The sequence below is a fragment of the Pararge aegeria genome, chromosome 24 (assembly GCF_905163445.1).
Source record: "Pararge aegeria chromosome 24, ilParAegt1.1, whole genome shotgun sequence".
In the NCBI taxonomy this organism is placed as follows: domain Eukaryota; kingdom Metazoa; phylum Arthropoda; class Insecta; order Lepidoptera; family Nymphalidae; genus Pararge; species Pararge aegeria.
This window is the reverse complement of record NC_053203.1, coordinates 4,438,539-4,457,629: the sequence shown is the minus strand read 5'-3', so window position 1 is coordinate 4,457,629 and position 19,091 is coordinate 4,438,539. Positions and strand designations below refer to the sequence as shown.

Here is a 19,091-nt window from a genome sequence, read left to right as displayed (position 1 = left end):
TATCGTCAATGGTGATTTGGAAGCGGTGTAGGTAGTGTTTGTGTCCATTGAGAGCCTGCGTGCGCGTGAACGTGAACAGTATACGTTTTTTCATTTTTTTCTTTCTTTCTTTATAGGCGATGGTTTTCTCATTACTATCAGCACGGCTAGCATGGGAGACAATTATCTCCCCGGGGAAAGGCTACAAATGTATCTTCTCCCACAGCTTTATCAACTCTCAGAGTGGAAGTGGAAATAATATTCAAATAATATATGTGTAATAATAAACGGGGGTAAACTTCTCCTATTCCAGTTTATTATACTGTTAATTATATCCCCTCTCAGGTGATATAATTTTTGTCTCCAGCCCGTCTAGCATGGACAGGAGACAATTTTCTCCGCTTGGAAAGGATAAAAATGTATCTCCCACAGCTTAATCAACTCTCAGAGCATTAGCGCACAAGAAATAATATCCAAATAATATACGTGTAATAATAAACGGGGGTAAACTTCTCCTATTCCATGTTCCCGTGCTTTAGCAGGTGGACGAGCTAATTATATCCCCTGCCAGTGGATATAGGGGGATAAATTTTTTGTCTCCTACCTGTGTTATCCCTGCTGGTGGGCCGTCTGCTTGGCCCACCAATTATTACTTAAAAAAATAAGAATAGCGATACTGAATTCCATCCTCCGTCTAAAGATTTCGGATGGTAATGATTATCAACATCGGATGTAAACCAACAAGGCAGTCCCAAAATACACGAGTATGTCGAAATTGCGATGAAAACAAACCGTGCAGTGAAAAGAACTTGACCTCCGCCACCGACTCTGCGCTAGGTGCCGAATCAAAGTGTATAAACACATAAACAGACAGCCGGCCTCGCTACTAATAACGGTGTTTATAAACTACGCGTCTTGGAAAGTTATGAGACATTAAAACTATCTCGCCATGATGATTTTTAGATTTTTTAAATTTTATCATTCCAACACAATTTTGCCCTTGCGATATTACATTGCTGTAAAAGTAAAACATATATAAAGGGGTTATAGCTCAGTGGGTAGGACTTTGACTTCACTTTCGCACGCACCTCTGTCCTCTAACACTAAGTTATGTGCGTTTAAAAAAAAAAAAAAAAAAACAAATATCACTTGCTTCAACGGTGTAGGAAAAACATCCAATACAATAGGAAACCTGCATGCCCGAATGTTCTCCATAAAGTTCTCAAAGGTGAGTGAAGTCCACCAATCCGCACTGGGCTAGCGTGGTGGACTATAACCTTAACCCCTTCACATTGCGGGAGGAGACCCGTGCCATGTATTGGGCCGGATATGTCCGAATTGTAGAGATTTTAACCTTTAAGGAGTGTGGCAGTTAAACTAAACTGCGCTTTAAGATGGTAGCAGACTTACTTCGGCGTATTGCAGTTATATTAAACCAGTCGCCTGGCGACACTTGTTTGTCAATAGAATAGTAACTAAACCATAGCCAAATACGGGTTTCAGTAAGATGGTAACGGGCCAACTGGTCAGGCAGTGGCGTGCACTTCATACAAAAGCACTGCCTACCCTAAAATTTATGTATAACTCGTATAAGAGGAGGATTTTCAACGTTTTATGCAATTTTCCTGCTGTATGCATACCCTGGTTAGAAACCCAGTGCACGCCACTGCTGTCAGGGCTATGGTATATAAAACCCATACTGCGATACTACGCGACATCATACTGGGACGCTAAATCGCTTAGCGGTACCGCTCTGTCGGTAGAGTGCAGTGGCGTGCACTTCATAAATGCACAAAAGCATTGCCTACCCTAAAATATTTGTATGACTCATCAATGCATCTTCCTTCTTTATGCATACCCTGGTCAAAGACCCTGTGCACGCCCCTGGTAGGGTGGTAACTAGCCACAGCCGAAGCCACCAGCTGGTCAAAAGGTTATCAATAAACAAAACTTACCAATGTAGGCTTTCGCGAATATTATCTAACCGTCAATCCGAACAATAGTAACTAAAAACAAACCACTTTATCCGCTTTGATCACCGCCCGAAACTCTGACTCATCACATGATTGAAACGCAGCCAAAACCGCACCAAACAATCACTACTGGATAGCACAATCGCACGCGTTCAATAAATAATAATAAACGACCGCTATAGGTGTTTGTACCTATTTAGCTTTCGCGATGCATTCGTTTTAGAGCAATAAAGTCGTGGAGCGCAGTCAAAGATGCTTTTCAATATGCTAGAACAAACTTTTATGCCTATCAGGGTGTTGCCTCTGTGAGTTAACAAATAATATACCGCGTAGTTCTTGTAAACTCACAGAAATCGACTACAAAAGAAAATAGTTGGAAAATCCAAAAGTGCACGCCTCATAATCTCATTCATTACAACAAAATTGAGATTATTTGTAAATAATAATTAAACTACATTTATACCGTGAAAAGTAATAGGCTTCTATTCCTCAAAATACTGAAGGCTATAAAAAAAACCAACTCGGTAAGTTAAGTATTTCGCTCGTTATCGTGACCACAAGATACGGGATCCGCACATACAGACACACGGACGTCCGAGACAGAACTTTTTTAAACAATTTTTTAATTAGTTTAAATAATAAAAAGAGATTTAAAAAATCAAGAGTGTTAAAAATAGTGTCTTTTCTCAACATTTGTCTATTTATATTCACTTATAAAAGCAATAAAGAATAAAAAAGTGACATGTTAAGTTGGAGACACACTTAATGCTTCGCTTAATATGAGGCGTGCAATATTAGAAAAAGATTTCGTAATTCCTGGGGTTTAGAGCAATAAAGTCGTGGAGCGCAGGCAAAGATGTTTTCCAATATGCTAGTTCAAACTTTCATGCCTATCAAGGAGTTTACATTGTGAGTTATCAAAGAATATACCTTGTAGTGCTTGTATAGTCTTTACGCGTTAAATTTTTATGCTCTTTTCTCAATACATTCGTTTTGGAGAAATAAAAGTGGTTTTCAGTAGTAGTACAATTTTTGAGTAAGAGGTCGTCGGGAGAAAACGAAAAAGTTTTTTTGAGTTTTTTTTTGTAACTCATTTCGGAAGAGTGTGTCACCAAAAGTTTTATATATTTTGAAATTCTACTATATATACAATTCCAGTGTTATAACACGAGAATTTTATATATTAGAATTTATCAGACATGTAAGTTTACTCAAGATGTTATCCTTCACTGTTAAAGTAAGTGACATTTTAATTGCTTAAATGAAAAACGCACATTTCTCTGAAAAGTAACAAAAACATACAGGGAATCAAACTCGGTCACCCCGAAAGAGAGTCCGAACTCCTAATGACTAGGCACACACAACACAGCTTTTTTTACTTGCATTAAGAATGTTTAACATTCTTTATTCGACCTAACCAATGTAGGTACCTACCTAAACAGAAAGATCTTGTCACTTCTGCGTACATTTTTTCATACACAGTTATGGCTTTTAGGTATGGATTGATGGTACTATTTAAGAAACAGGTGAATGAACTGCCTACATCGATATAAATGCATCCATTGAGAATTATGTGTTTGCGTATTACTGAAAGTTTATTTCCCATCTACCAATAATATTTATTTTATGTAATATGTGTAGTATTAGAATTTAAAATATAGTTTAGTTTGCAAAATTTTTAATCTGGTATAAATTATTGCCGCACCAACCCGTTCCTGATTAGAACTATTTTCGCTAAAGGTTGTTTGACAGAGATCGCTTTAGCGATAAGACCGCACACCTAAACTAAATATAATAAAAATTGTTATTAATGGCTTAGTTGAAACAACGTAAAGCTTTTTTAATTGTTTCGGCCCCCACAGTATCTAAAATAACAAATTAACAAACCTAACTTCAGAATAAAGTTATCATTACCAGTTAAGGGGTTTTCCTGGTAATTCCCTCACTAGAGAGCACGGCAGGGCTATTACGTATCTCGCGACAAGCTTGCGACAGGCGTAAATCTTGCAATCACTGCTGTCAAACGTCAGTTTTGTTTATTTATTGTATGGAAAAGTGACGTTTGACAGTAGTGATTGCGAGTGATTGCAAGATTTACGCCTGTCGCAAGTCTGTCGATAGATACGTAATCACCCTGCCGGTCTCTTCTCAGAATGAGAAGGGTATAGGCCGTAGTCCACAACGCTGGTCAAGTGCAAAATGGTGCTATTTTAATACTAAGTGATATTTAAATTGAAGCAAATATTGCCTGCTTTAAAGGTGTAAACTCCTTATCCTAAGGTTGTGTAGCTGTGATCGCTACTAAGCGATAAGGCCGCCTTTTGCATACTGCTTCTATCTGTGTTTTTTTATTCTTATTCTGTTTGCTTTTACTTGAAGTGTGCAAATAAAGTGTATAATAATTCGTTAAGGAATCTGCCTGAGTGTTCTACGTAAATTTCAGATCAATCAAATCTGGCCGAATGTGAAGTCTTCAAATTCACACTCGGCCAGATTTATGCGAGAAATTTTAAGAAAATAATAAAATCGCGGGTAGCAATTCCTGAATGTTTCACCTCAATGGTGCAACGAACCCTTTCCGGAGTTGAGACTACACTTGCAAAATAAAATATCTTAAATGCACATTAAGAAATTGAAATAAAAATAAATTGATTGCACTTATGATCACACCAGACCCTCAAGTAGTTGGCCCCATATAATCCGGGGTATAACATAAGTCAAGGTCAAAGTCAAATATTTCTTTATTCAAAAAGGCACTAGACTTTTGATGCGTACATTACATGGAAATAAAACATAGAAGTGAGTTGATGGCGATAACTACATTCGCCAACTTAAACCTAAAGCTACGACGGTTTCAAACGCGCCCTGGTCTAAGAAGAAGCTTAGCCGTTTGTTTTTTGTTATCACCATCTCAGATTTTCACTTAAAACTATTACAGAAGCAACCTGGTTAGAGCAATAATTTACACCCAAGCATTTTTATCGTTGACGTAGTCCTTAATACTATATTATAAACTGGTAGTTTATTTTAATATTGTACACAATCTCATTTAAATGAATTACTGATTTTATGTAGTGTAGTATATTGCACTGCAGGTTTAATTTTGCTTCTAATGTTCAAATGATTGCAATCACATTTTCTCTTCAATTAAGATATATTTTTGTAAACATACATTAAATTTTGAAATATGAGAGTCACAGCTAGCTATAGGTAGCTCGTTTGTAACTAGATTTGCATTACTGGACGCTTGCACCAGTAACTTCTGCAAGTAACTTGCACCATTAACATCTGCCAAATGTATAACAAACGGTATAGCAAGAAACTCGTCGACATAAGCTTGTAGGTACTTACAACTAAAATAATCAATAAAATAATAAATAATCTGGAATAATGCCAGATTGCATGCGATTTTAGGAATTGACTGCCAACCGATGGATTACCCCGTGTTTGGACCCCTTTAGACACAGCTCCCCATATGTTGCTATCTGCATTTCCCCGTAATAGTTATCTCAAATACTCTTACCACAAATCACTAATGTTTTATTGATATATCGATTCCGTAGGATCAAAGCCGCGGATCGTAAATTAATATTGCCAATAAAATATCGAATATTAAGCGAGCGTAGGCAATTATATTAATAGACCATTATTGTTTACTTTTCGCTAACGTATGAACTCGAAATGCGCATGTTTCTGTTAAGCTCGGCCTGTACGTTTTCGAAGTGCTCAAAAGTGTGCGATTTTTCATAAAGTTTCCATCTTGTCTCGTACGCTCCAAGTTCTTTCTAAGTTTGTTGTCGAATATAAATGAATGTTACATTGGCCAGATATTTTATTAAATTGATAAGAATTTTTACAAATACGTTTATAATTATTATTTATTTAATAAAAAGTTTCCAAGAAACAATTAAAATTATATTTGATTAACAACCAATGTTCATGACTGATAAACGACTAGACATCGGGAGGTATCTTTGCATCGTTCGAGCACATGTAGGACTGCAGCATATCTTTTTGCTTTTTCGGAAGGACACTTGCCGATAACCACCTAAGGGGTTGCTACGGCGTCACCGGGGGAGTGGGGCGAGCGCGAAAGCTCGCCATGAGAAGAGCCCCAGGGCTCGACGACATCGGGGGGAGTATGGGAGACGTCGACCCGAGGGTGCCTCCTGCGAGGACTCGGACCTCGGCTCGGTTCGACGTTAAGCTGACTGTTGGTGGACTTTTGGACTAATCATTGTTTAGTCCGAACGCCCCCGTGACCGTGGTAAGGATCCACGTCCGGATGACGTCAGAAATCGGGGCCCTCGTCTTCGCCGGCGAAGACGCTGTGAATGTTGCGTGTGTGTGTGTTGTTGGGACACGTTGTCGGTAGTTATTTTGTCGTCAGGGTCGTCAAGGACATGCTTCGGACGTCGCCGCTTTGGTTCGACGTCGGGGACGGGGGTATAAGTGGACGCCTCGACCACTAGGGGGTTGGGGTGTCGGACTGCATTTTCAAAGTAGGTCTTTGATAATGTTTTCATGTACTGGGCTATGGTGGGAAGATCGAGGTCTCGGTGGAGATCTACGTTGCGCATGTACCACGGACTGTCCGTGGTCATACGCATAAATTTGTTCTGCAGGACTTGAAAGCTCCTGTAGGAGCTGTGAGGGCGATGGGCGAATACGACGCTGGCGTATGTCATAATGGGACGTATGCACGTTTTATACAAGGTTACCTTGTGACGGAGGGATAATTTGCTTTTGCGGCAAATCATCGGATAGAGACGACCCATCACATACGCAGCCTTGTTGCGGGCCTTGCGAATGTGTGCGGTGAAGCTCATTCTATGATCGAACGTTACTCCCAGGTATTTGGCCTTGTCTTGCCAGGGTATGGGACGCCCGTAGAGGGTGACCTCTGCGGGGTTTACCGTGAAGCGGCCTCTCGGTTTGCCCGTGAAGAGCACCGCTGCGCTCTTCTCGGGGTTAACCTCGATCCTCCAGAGGCGGAACCACTTGCCCAGCAGGTGGAGCGCCTTTTGGAGTCGACTTGCAATGTTGCTCTTTTTGGGATCGGTCGCAAAGAGAGCGGTATCGTCGGCGAATTGGGCCAGTTTGACCGTCGCCGGTAGGTCGCGGGGAATGTCGCTCGTGAAGAGCGCGTATAGAAGTGGGGAGAGCGCGGAGCCCTGAGGGACTCCCGCTCGTATAGGTCTAGGGGAAGAGAGCGTACCGTCTAGACGATAGCGAAATGTGCGATCGGTGAGATACGCTCGCAGCAAACGAACGAGACTAGCTGGCACGCCCAGATGGTGCAGCTTGTACAACAAGCCGGCGTGCCAGACCCTGTCGAAGGCCTTGGCAATGTCTAAGAACACGGCCCCAGTGGGGCTCATGTGTCTGTATCGATTGAATCCTGCCAGTATGTGCTCCGTGAGGCGGTGCGCTTGGTGGACGCAAGAGTGCTTGGCTCGAAAGCCGAATTGCTCGTCGTTAAGGAGGTTTTTCTCCTCTACGACTGCCTTCAGTCTGTGTAATATTACCCTCTCATACACCTTTCCTAAGGTGTTGAGGAGGCTTATAGGGCGATAGCTGGAGGGAAGGTCGCGGGGTTTGCCCGACTTGTGGATACCTATGACTGTTGCTTCCTTCCACTGGTTGGGGAAGTAGCAGTTTGCCAAGAATACATTAAAAATTACCACTAGTAGGTTGATAATTTGTCCTGGGAGTAACTTTAGGGTTTTATTGGTAATGCCGTCGGGGCCTGGGGCTTTCTTAGAGTGGAAACCCTTGATAATAGTATGAACTTCATCGCAGGTCGTCGGGGCGAGAGGTTCACCATCGGGAGGGGTCGAGAGGATTGTTGCGAGTTCGCTTTCGACTCGCAAGACGTGGGGCCTATCAATGGATACGGTGCTCGGAGAGCATTGGGATTCGAGGCAGTCAGCCATGCATTCAGCCTTATCGATATCTTCAAAGGCGGGCGGAAGGTCGGGCCGTGCTAACGGGGGGAGGGCGGGAGCGCGGGTCATTTTGAGAGCCTTCGCCAGTTTGTAGAACGCACTACGCGATGGCGAGAGCTCCCCCAAGAACCTGTCCCATTGTCCGTGTCGGAGTGCGGTAATGATAGACACTACCTTCCTCTGGGCTCTCCAGAGTTCTAACCGATTCTGTCGTGTCGGATATTTGTCATGCTCCCTATGGGCCCTATTCTTGTTTGTGATTAGCTCTCGCGCGTCCTCCGTGAGTACCATGCGGTAAAATCCGCACGGCATCTCGCGGGAGCATTCGCTCGTAGCGTCACAAACGTGGTTGGTCAGGTGCAGTGAGGCTGCCTGGGCTTGCTCTAATGTCTCTACGACGTCAGGAATTTTAGAGAGGTGCACAGAGTCCTTCGCTTCGAGTAGCCCGGAGAGCTTCTTGAAGTCGATGACTTTACGGGTCGGGAGGATCGCGGGGCCTACGGGGCCTAGCTGTAGTTTGACAGGTCTGTGATCCGAATATAGCTCGGATAGCACTTCCACAGAGTTCACCTGAAGGGTGATATTCTTGAGGAGCGCTATGTCGAGTATGTCCGGTCGGTCGATCGAACTATCCGACATCGGGAAGCGAGTCGGCGAGTCTGGGGCAACTACGATAAAGTTGAGGTCGGGTCGTCTGACAAGTATGTTAAGTTGTCGTCCGTGCGCGTTAGTGGAGCGGGACCAGTCGGTGTGCTTAGCGTTGAAGTCGCCAGCCAAAATGACAGAGTCACCTAAGGAGAGGAGAGCGAGTAAGTCACTCTCTAAAAAGGTTTTGTTCGGTGAGAGATAAACGGATGCTAGTATGATCGACGGATGGCCGGTCATACCCACCTGACATACGGAGGCTTCCATGTTGGTAAGCTGTGGAGGATCGAGAGGAGTGCAGTGAAGAGCCCTTCTGTAATAGATCGCGGTACCACCCAACCGGTTGGTGGTCCGATCATTTCTAATTAAGTTATAATTTCCAACTTTGGGATCGCTTCTACTAGGTTTTAAGAAGGTCTCTTGCACTAGGAAGATATCGATTTGTTGTGCACATATAAATTCACGGATTTGATGCATTTGATCGATAATGCCGTTTGCATTAAAGAAGCTGACTGCCAGGGAGTGTGGTTTTACCCTACCTTTATATGTACTACCCATTAACGGATTGCTTTTTGGATAGTCCCGATGGTTGTTAGGAGGCTAGAGTGCTCACGCATAGCCTGGTTGAGGGAGACCTTTGCCTTTGCAAAGAATACTTTTACCTCGTTCATGTCAACCGCAGACACGAGGTACTGGATGAAGTCCAGGGGGTCCATATCCGGAGATAGGTGCATGGGCGAGGGCGCTGAGGCCGGGTGGGCCGCTGCCGGTGCGGTGGCCTGAGGGGCTACCGGCACCGGTGCGGGGGCGGGGGCGGAGGCGCTAGGCGCTCCGTTAAGGGGCTTGGCCCATGCGCTGGTAGCGGGTACCGGCGCTGGGACGAAGCGTTGGGCGGGCTGTGCTGCGGGTCTCCGAGCCGGCGGCGGACCCCTGCGCCGTGTAAACTGCGGCGCCTTTGGGCATCCGCGATAATTCGCGGGGTGCCCTTGGGTGTAGCAGACTACACAGCTCGGAAGTTCGTCGACGGTCGGGTCCCGTCGGGAGCAATCGGCGGTGCCGTGGTCGCCCAGGCACTTGACGCACCTAGGGCGGGCGAAACAATTCCTTGCGGAATGGCCGTACAGTTGGCATCGGTGGCACTGGCCGACCTTGCCTCTGTTATGGGGTTTCTCGATAGTGAGTCCTGAAAGGTGGCACACTTTTTCGAGATTGTAAATCTCTTTACCTTCGGGGGAAAGTTCTAATAAAACGAGAACCATCTCGTAGACATATTTCGTCCTGGTATTGTACATCCTATGTACCTCCAGGACAGGTAGATTTTGCGACAAAAGGTCGGCTTTTATTACCTCGGAGCTAATCTCCTTCGGTAATCCTTTAATGACGACGCGGAGAATGCGTTCGTCTCTTAGGGCGTAGGTATGAAAACCTATATTATGCTCTCTGAGCATTGAAGTTAGCCGACGGTGGTCGTCGGAGGATAGGCACTGTACTCTAATGCCTATAGCGGTGGATCGGGCACCGGTGAAGCCGATGCCGTTCGCTTCAAGAAGCGGGATGATTTTCATCCATGCGAGCTTGTCGCGGATGAAGAGAGGTGGGATTCTATCCCTGGGTTGGGGTTGCTCCTCCATAGGGGAGTCTTCGGGCTCGTCTTCGTCCGCAGGGGAAGCCTGGGACGCTGCGCGAGGCGCTGCGCGGGGCGCTTGGGACTGGCTCTTAATCGGGCGGTCCGGTACCACTTTCTTTGGCGGGTTCGCCTTGGATTTGGAAGCCTTAAGCTTCCGCTTTTTAGCACCGACGACGGTGAAGCCGTCGTCGGTCTCGGATGATGCCGGGGAGGTAGATTCTTCGATCGCTATCGCAGGGATAGCGACCGGGTCTTCACCTCCCTGCCATGCAGGGAGGTGTGTGCCTAAAAAAAGGGTGTGGCCCTATGGGGCCTCGCCTTTAGGTGACGAGGGTGTTAAACTACGCTAATAATAACACGTGTACTTACAGGAATCCTAGACCCTAGAACTACACTTCACTACCACAACGCAGAAACGGACACTGATTTCCACTGACACTTTCACCTCGAGCAATCGGTTGCGAGACAGACATCCGTACGGGACGGATGCGCGAGTCGGAATGAGCAGCATATCTTTTTTTTTTTTTTTTTTTTGCTTTTTCGGAAGGACACTTGCCGATAACCTCCTAAGGGGTTGCTACGGCGTCACCGGGGGAGTGGGGCGAGCGCGAAAGCTCGCCATGAGAAGAGCCCCAGGGCTCGACGACATCGGGGGGAGTATGGGAGACGTCGACCCGAGGGTGCCTCCTGCGAGGACTCGGACCTCGGCTCGGTTCGACGTTAATCTGACTGTTGGTGGACTTTTGGACTAATCATTGTTTAGTCCGAACGCCCCCGTGACCGTGGTAAGGATCCACGTCCGGATGACGTCAGAAATCGGGGCCCTCGTCTTCGCCGGCGAAGACGCTGTGAATGTTGCGTGTGTGTGTGTGGTTGGGACACGTTGTCGGTAGTTATTTTGTCGTCAGGGTCGTCAAGGACATGCTTCGGACGTCGCCGCTTTGGTTCGACGTCGGGGACGGGGGTATAAGTGGACGCCTCGACCACTAGGGGGTTGGGGTGTCGGACTGCATTTTCAAAGTAGGTCTTTGATAATGTTTTCATGTACTGGGCTATGGTGGGAAGATCGAGGTCTCGGTGGAGATCTACGTTGCGCATGTACCACGGACTGTCCGTGGTCATACGCATAAATTTGTTCTGCAGGACTTGAAAGCTCCTGTAGGAGCTGTGAGGGCGATGGGCGAATACGACGCTGGCGTATGTCATAATGGGACGTATGCACGTTTTATACAAGGTTACCTTGTGACGGAGGGATAATTTGCTTTTGCGGCAAATCATCGGATAGAGACGACCCATCACATACGCAGCCTTGTTGCGGGCCTTGCGAATGTGTGCGGTGAAGCTCATTCTATGATCGAACGTTACTCCCAGGTATTTGGCCTTGTCTTGCCAGGGTATGGGACGCCCGTAGAGGGTGACCTCTGCGGGGTTTACCGTGAAGCGGCCTCTCGGTTTGCCCGTGAAGAGCACCGCTGCGCTCTTCTCGGGGTTAACCTCGATCCTCCAGAGGCGGAACCACTTGCCCAGCAGGTGGAGCGCCTTTTGGAGTCGACTTGCAATGTTGCTCTTTTTGGGATCGGTCGCAAAGAGAGCGGTATCGTCGGCGAATTGGGCCAGTTTGACCGTCGCCGGTAGGTCGCGGGGAATGTCGCTCGTGAAGAGCGCGTATAGAAGTGGGGAGAGCGCGGAGCCCTGAGGGACTCCCGCTCGTATGGGTCTAGGGGAAGAGAGCGTACCGTCTAGACGATAGCGAAATGTGCGATCGGTGAGATACGCTCGCAGCAAACGAACGAGACTAGCTGGCACGCCCAGATGGTGCAGCTTGTACAACAAGCCGGCGTGCCAGACCCTGTCGAAGGCCTTGGCAATGTCTAAGAACACGGCCCCAGTGGGGCTCATGTGTCTGTATCGATTGAATCCTGCCAGTATGTGCTCCGTGAGGCGGTGCGCTTGGTGGACGCAAGAGTGCTTGGCTCGAAAGCCGAATTGCTCGTCGTTAAGGAGGTTTTTCTCCTCTACGACTGCCTTCAGTCTGTGTAATATTACCCTCTCATACACCTTTGCTAAGGTGTTGAGGAGGCTTATAGGGCGATAACTGGAGGGAAGGTCGCGGGGTTTGCCCGACTTGTGGATACCTATGACTGTTGCTTCCTTCCACTGGTTGGGGAAGTAGCAGTTTGCCAAGAATACATTAAAAATTACCACTAGTAGGTTGATAATTTGTCCTGGGAGTAACTTTAGGGTTTTATTGGTAATGCCGTCGGGGCCTGGGGCTTTCTTAGAGTGGAAACCCTTGATAATAGTATGAACTTCATCGCAGGTCGTCGGGGCGAGAGGTTCACCATCGGGAGGGGTCGAGAGGATTGTTGCGAGTTCGCTTTCGACTCGCAAGACGTGGGGCCTATCAATGGATACGGTGCTCGGAGAGCATTGGGATTCGAGGCAGTCAGCCATGCATTCAGCCTTATCGATATCTTCAAAGGCGGGCGGAAGGTCGGGCCGTGCTAACGGGGGGAGGGCGGGAGCGCGGGTCATTTTGAGAGCCTTCGCCAGTTTGTAGAACGCACTACGCGATGGCGAGAGCTCCCCCAAGAACCTGTCCCATTGTCCGTGTCGGAGTGCGGTAATGATAGACACTACCTTCCTCTGGGCTCTCCAGAGTTCTAACCGATTCTGTCGTGTCGGATATTTGTCATGCTCCCTATGGGCCCTATTCTTGTTTGTGATTAGCTCTCGCGCGTCCTCCGTGAGTACCATGCGGTAAAATCCGCACGGCATCTCGCGGGAGCATTCGCTCGTAGCGTCACAAACGTGGTTGGTCAGGTGCAGTGAGGCTGCCTGGGCTTGCTCTAATGTCTCTACGACGTCAGGAATTTTAGAGAGGTGCACAGAGTCCTTCGCTTCGAGTAGCCCGGAGAGCTTCTTGAAGTCGATGACTTTACGGGTCGGGAGGATCGCGGGGCCTACGGGGCCTAGCTGTAGTTTGACAGGTCTGTGATCCGAATATAGCTCGGATAGCACTTCCACAGAGTTCACCTGAAGGGTGATATTCTTGAGGAGCGCTATGTCGAGTATGTCCGGTCGGTCGATCGAACTATCCGACATCGGGAAGCGAGTCGGCGAGTCTGGGGCAACTACGATAAAGTTGAGGTCGGGTCGTCTGACAAGTATGTTAAGTTGTCGTCCGTGCGCGTTAGTGGAGCGGGACCAGTCGGTGTGCTTAGCGTTGAAGTCGCCAGCCAAAATGACAGAGTCACCTAAGGAGAGGAGAGCGAGTAAGTCACTCTCTAAAAAGGTTTTGTTCGGTGAGAGATAAACGGATGCTAGTATGATCGACGGATGGCCGGTCATACCCACCTGACATACGGAGGCTTCCATGTTGGTAAGCTGTGGAGGATCGAGAGGAGTGCAGTGAAGAGCCCTTCTGTAATAGATCGCGGTACCACCCAACCGGTTGGTGGTCCGATCATTTCTAATTAAGTTATAATTTCCAACTTTGGGATCGCTTCTACTAGGTTTTAAGAAGGTCTCTTGCACTAGGAAGATATCGATTTGTTGTGCACATATAAATTCACGGATTTGATGCATTTGATCGATAATGCCGTTTGCATTAAAGAAGCTGACTGCCAGGGAGTGTGGTTTTACCCTACCTTTATATGTACTACCCATTAACGGATTGCTTTTTGGATAGTCCCGATGGTTGTTAGGAGGCTAGAGTGCTCACGCATAGCCTGGTTGAGGGAGACCTTTGCCTTTGCAAAGAATACTTTTACCTCGTTCATGTCAACCGCAGACACGAGGTACTGGATGAAGTCCAGGGGGTCCATATCCGGAGATAGGTGCATGGGCGAGGGCGCTGAGGCCGGGTGGGCCGCTGCCGGTGCGGTGGCCTGAGGGGCTACCGGCACCGGTGCGGGGGCGGGGGCGGAGGCGCTAGGCGCTCCGTTAAGGGGCTTGGCCCATGCGCTGGTAGCGGGTACCGGCGCTGGGACGAAGCGTTGGGCGGGCTGTGCTGCGGGTCTCCGAGCCGGCGGCGGACCCCTGCGCCGTGTAAACTGCGGCGCCTTAGGGCATCCGCGATAATTCGCGGGGTGCCCTTGGGTGTAGCAGAGTACACAGCTCGGTGGTTCGTCGACGGTCGGGTCCCGTCGGGAGCAATCGGCGGTGCCGTGATCGCCCAGGCACTTGACGCACCTAGGGCGGGCGAAACAATTCCTTGCGGAATGGCCGTACAGTTGGCATCGGTGGCACTGGCCGACCTTGCCTCTGTTATGGGGCTTCTCGATAGTGAGTCCTGAAAGGTGGCACACTTTTTCGAGATTGTAAATCTCTTTACCTTCGGGGGAAAGTTCTAATAAAACGAGAACCATCTCGTAGACATATTTCGTCCTGGTATTGTACATCCTATGTACCTCCAGGACAGGTAGATTTTGCGACAAAAGGTCGGCTTTTATTACCTCGGAGCTAATCTCCTTCGGTAATCCTTTAATGACGACGCGGAGAATGCGTTCGTCTCTTAGGGCGTAGGTATGAAAACCTATATTATGCTCTCTGAGCATTGAAGTTAGCCGACGGTGGTCGTCGGAGGATAGGCACTGTACTCTAATGCCTATAGCGGTGGATCGGGCACCGGTGAAGCCGATGCCGTTCGCTTCAAGAAGCGGGATGATTTTCATCCATGCGAGCTTGTCGCGGATGAAGAGAGGTGGGATTCTATCCCTGGGTTGGGGTTGCTCCTCCATAGGGGAGTCTTCGGGCTCGTCTTCGTCCGCAGGGGAAGCCTGGGACGCTGCGCGAGGCGCTGCGCGGGGCGCTTGGGACTGGGTCTTAGTTGGGCGGTCCGTTACCACTTTCTTTGGCGGGTTCGCCTTGGATTTGGAAGCCTTAAGCTTCCGCTTTTTAGCACCGACGACGGTGAAGCCGTCGTCGGTCTCGGATGATGCCGGGGAGGTAGATTCTTCGATCGCTATCGCAGGGATAGCGACCGGGTCTTCGGTAATCGGCTCTGCGGGAGCCGGGGATTGCGGGCTGTCCGTGAACACTCTAGGCCTAACAGTCCTAAAGCGGTTTAGGTAACCCGCGTTATTCTCCTGGAGGTCCTTTAAGAGGGCCTCCAGATTAAGGTCGGAGTCGGCGAGGGCCATGGCGGCCCCCGGGGTAGCGGTTGACCTCCCTGCCATGCAGGGAGGTGTGTGCCTAAAAAAAAGGGTGTGGCCCTATGGGGCCTCGCCTTTAGGTGACGAGGGTGTTAAACTACGCTAATAATAACACGTGTACTTACAGGAATCCTAGACCCTAGAACTACACTGCACTACCACAACGCAGAAACGGACACTGATTTCCACTGACACTTTCACCTCGAGCAATCGGTTGCGAGACAGACATCCGTACGGGACGGATGCGCGAGTCGGAATGAGCAGCATATCGATGATGCAGTCGTATTTATATCAAAATAACCACCAACTCCATGTCATGAACATTGGTTATTAATCAAATTTTTAATTATTTAACCACTTTATAAAATTACTGTAACATTCGACCATCCTGACTAAGATTCGGAATGCTGATTGTACTGAGAAGAACCGGCAAGAAATACTTGCTCTTTCGACATATAACAAACAGACATATTTTAGCAGGTAAGTGGCATGGCAAATATGATGCAGCTAAAATGACACGGCTCACAATTACGCGGTCACACAGACGTTATCGTAGACTGTCACATAGACTTTCTCGTAAGTAGATCACACAGACACATTGCTGACACCGTATGATTAATAGCACAATCACCACTTTTTCCAAAAGCTTAGTAGACAATCGTTAAAGATGGCCACAGTCTGAAGAGTCACTAAGAACAATCGTCATTTCAGCTGACAGTCAAATCGAACAAGGTCACCACGTGGGCTAGACTTTTGTATCGTACCACTTCTGACTGATAAACGACTAGACACCGGGAGGTATCTTTGCATCGTTCGAGTCCATGTAGGACTGCGGTATATCGATGATACAGTCGTATTTATATCAAAATACCCACCAACTCCATGTCATGAACATTGGTTATTAATCGAATGTTTAATAATTTACTCACATATTTGTTTTTAAATCTATAGCATAGTTTTGACAGTAATCATTGTACAGGGCATATTTACCTATTACTACGTTGTAAGCGGAGGCCACGGCGTCTAACCCGCGTCCTTGGCGGCGTTTAAGTTGGCGTACTGTGTGCGGAAAATAACATGTGTCTGGATCATACGCGCGTCTCTTGATAGATCGCCCGCTCAACGCTAACTACAACGCCGCAACCGCGCTGCAACGCGACCGGCGAAATGTCTAGTAACTTTCTTATAGTAATAATTGACTGACCAAGCAGATAGCCTACCTGATGGTAAGTGGCAAACCATCGCTTATATAATCACGGCAACACAAAGCAAGAAACATGTTCTGCAAGGTGCCGGCCTGGTCAACGCCTCGTTGGTATTAAGCCACATATGCCTGCCATTACACCGGCAACCCCATGCCCTTCGAACCAGAACACAGCATTGTAATAATGCTTTGCAGAAGAATTAAATAACCCGGACTAATTGTCACAGAAGTATTGCTATAACTAAACAAATTTATGGAAATAAATGCAAGCATGCCAATGGTAGCGGCGACCATATGGTGGTAAGGATGCCAGTCCACCGGAGTGGAGCGAGGCAGCGGAGCTTAGAAATGGACTAATGCGGAGAGGAGTTGCGTACTGTGTCTGTCCACCGGAGCGGAGCGAGGCTGCGGTACGAAGTGAGAAAGTAATACGGAGCAGAGTTACTGTGTTTTTCAATATGCGGAGCTAGGCTGCAAGCGATGATTTCCCCGCTGCGCTTCCCCGCACGTGATTCTCCGCCCTGTTTCCCCGCTCCGCTTACCGGTTTTTTTTACAAATTTTTAAACTAGCTCGCAAGTCCCTGTCCACTTAAGAGGAGCGGAGATTTTGTGCAATCCTATTGGTTAATATTTCTGCGTTTCTCGGCTCCGCAGCCTCGCTCCGCTCTGGTGGACTGGCAGCCTAACGCGCGTAAAAGATTTTTTAGTTAGATAATCAGCGTTAGTAACCAGCTAATCGCTGGTAATGTCGAGACTCCCCTTTTTTCACAAGGCACACAAGTTTTATACTTTTCGACATCATGTGGTTTACTAATACCCATTTCCTCAAAGCGTTAATTTCAAAGTATAATGACACTTTTGTATAATGACAATTGTTAGTACAAATATTAATACTTTAAGTATAATAACATCAATGTATTAAGGCTTAAACAACAATGGTTTTATATTAATTTCACTTATTCTAAGTATTATATTTAAAATATAATAATAAACGACTAAGACACCGGGAGGTATTTCTGCACCGTTCGAGTCCATTTATATAAAAATACCCACCAACTCAATGTCATGAATATCAAAAGTTTAATTATTTACCCACTTTATAAAATTACTGTAACAATAATTAACAGCGATATAGTGGCGCCTTTATTATTTCTTACTTTTCTAAGTAGGTACAGTTTCGTCATTGTATGTTAACCAATAACAATATTTAATGTGAGGATATTAATTAAAACTTAAAATTTACTGTTACATTGAATAATAAATAAATATGAAAATTATCAACTTGTGACTTTCATTAAATTGTAACACAGCCATACTGACACGTACTTCGACCCGAAGTACAAAGGGTTTTCCTAACAGGCGCAAAAATTCGCGCTACGCGATTTGTCCCGTGGCCAGTACGTACATTTTTAAATTAAATCAGGTGAGGAATTTAAAATCGATTGTTATACTTGCTGCATGAAGCTCAATCTCGAACGATAACATGACCTAATTCCGTGTTAAATACAGACGTTTCCATTTATGTTGCCTATTTTGACTTGACCTATGTTATTATTTACGTTTAAACCCAACCACGTTCCACGATTATTGGTTACTGGTGAAACTTTGCGATAATTAAAGAGGTTTCTCATCGGGATCTCTTAATAATGGCTTGTCAAATATGTCGGTTCACGGATTTGTGTGGAAGTAAAACATTATTCTCAGTGTATTTAAGTCGAGTGCACAGGAATTCACTGGGAATACACAGACATACGGTAAGGAAATAGAAGAGAAGGTAAAGACATTAGACTCACCATGCTGCAACGACCCGTGTCGGCGGACTTTTGATGGTTTAATTTGAACTCAAAATTTACTGTTACATTAAATCATAAATAAATATGAAAATTATCAACTTGTGACTTTCATTAAATTGTAACACAGCCATACTGACACGTACTTCGACCCGAAGTACAAAGGGTTTTCCTTACAGGCGCAAAAATTCGCGCTACGCGATTTGTCCCGTGGCCAGTACGTACATTTTTAATAACACTATATTAGAACTTATTTAAATCTGTATGTTTTTCATTGATCGTTGTTTTAAAGTTTTTAATACTGAAGTACGTTTAAAGAAAATGCTTGTTTTAACTTTACCTAAGGAAGCGGTGATAGCCCAGTGGCTAGGACTTCGACTTCACTTTCGGTGGAGCGAGTTCGAATCCCAGCACGCACCTCTAGCTAGCTTAAGTTAAGTGCGTTTTAAGCAATTAAAATAGGACTTGCTTCAACGGTAAAGGAAAACATCGTGAGGAAACCTGCATAACTGAGAGTTCTCCATAATGTTCTCAAAGTTGTGTGAAGTCCATCAATCCGCACTGGTCCAGCGTGGTAGACTACGGCCTAAACCCTTCTCATTCTGAGAGGAGAACCGTGACCTGTAGTGGGCTGTTAATGGGTTGATGATGATGATGATGATGATTATATAAGAAAACGAAGCACGAACCCGTAGTATCGTCTCGGGACGCAAACTAGTACGATGGCTTGGCGGGTGATTAACTACAAAATTTAGCCCAAGAAGTAGTT

General features: G+C 46.4%; 1 protein-coding gene across 1 annotated transcript in view; it reads left to right on the top strand.

Annotated features, from left to right (window-relative positions):
• Nucleotides 1-19,091, top strand: part of LOC120634452 — an 84,365-nt gene that overhangs the window by 23,407 nt on the left and 41,867 nt on the right. The window lies entirely within an intron of this gene.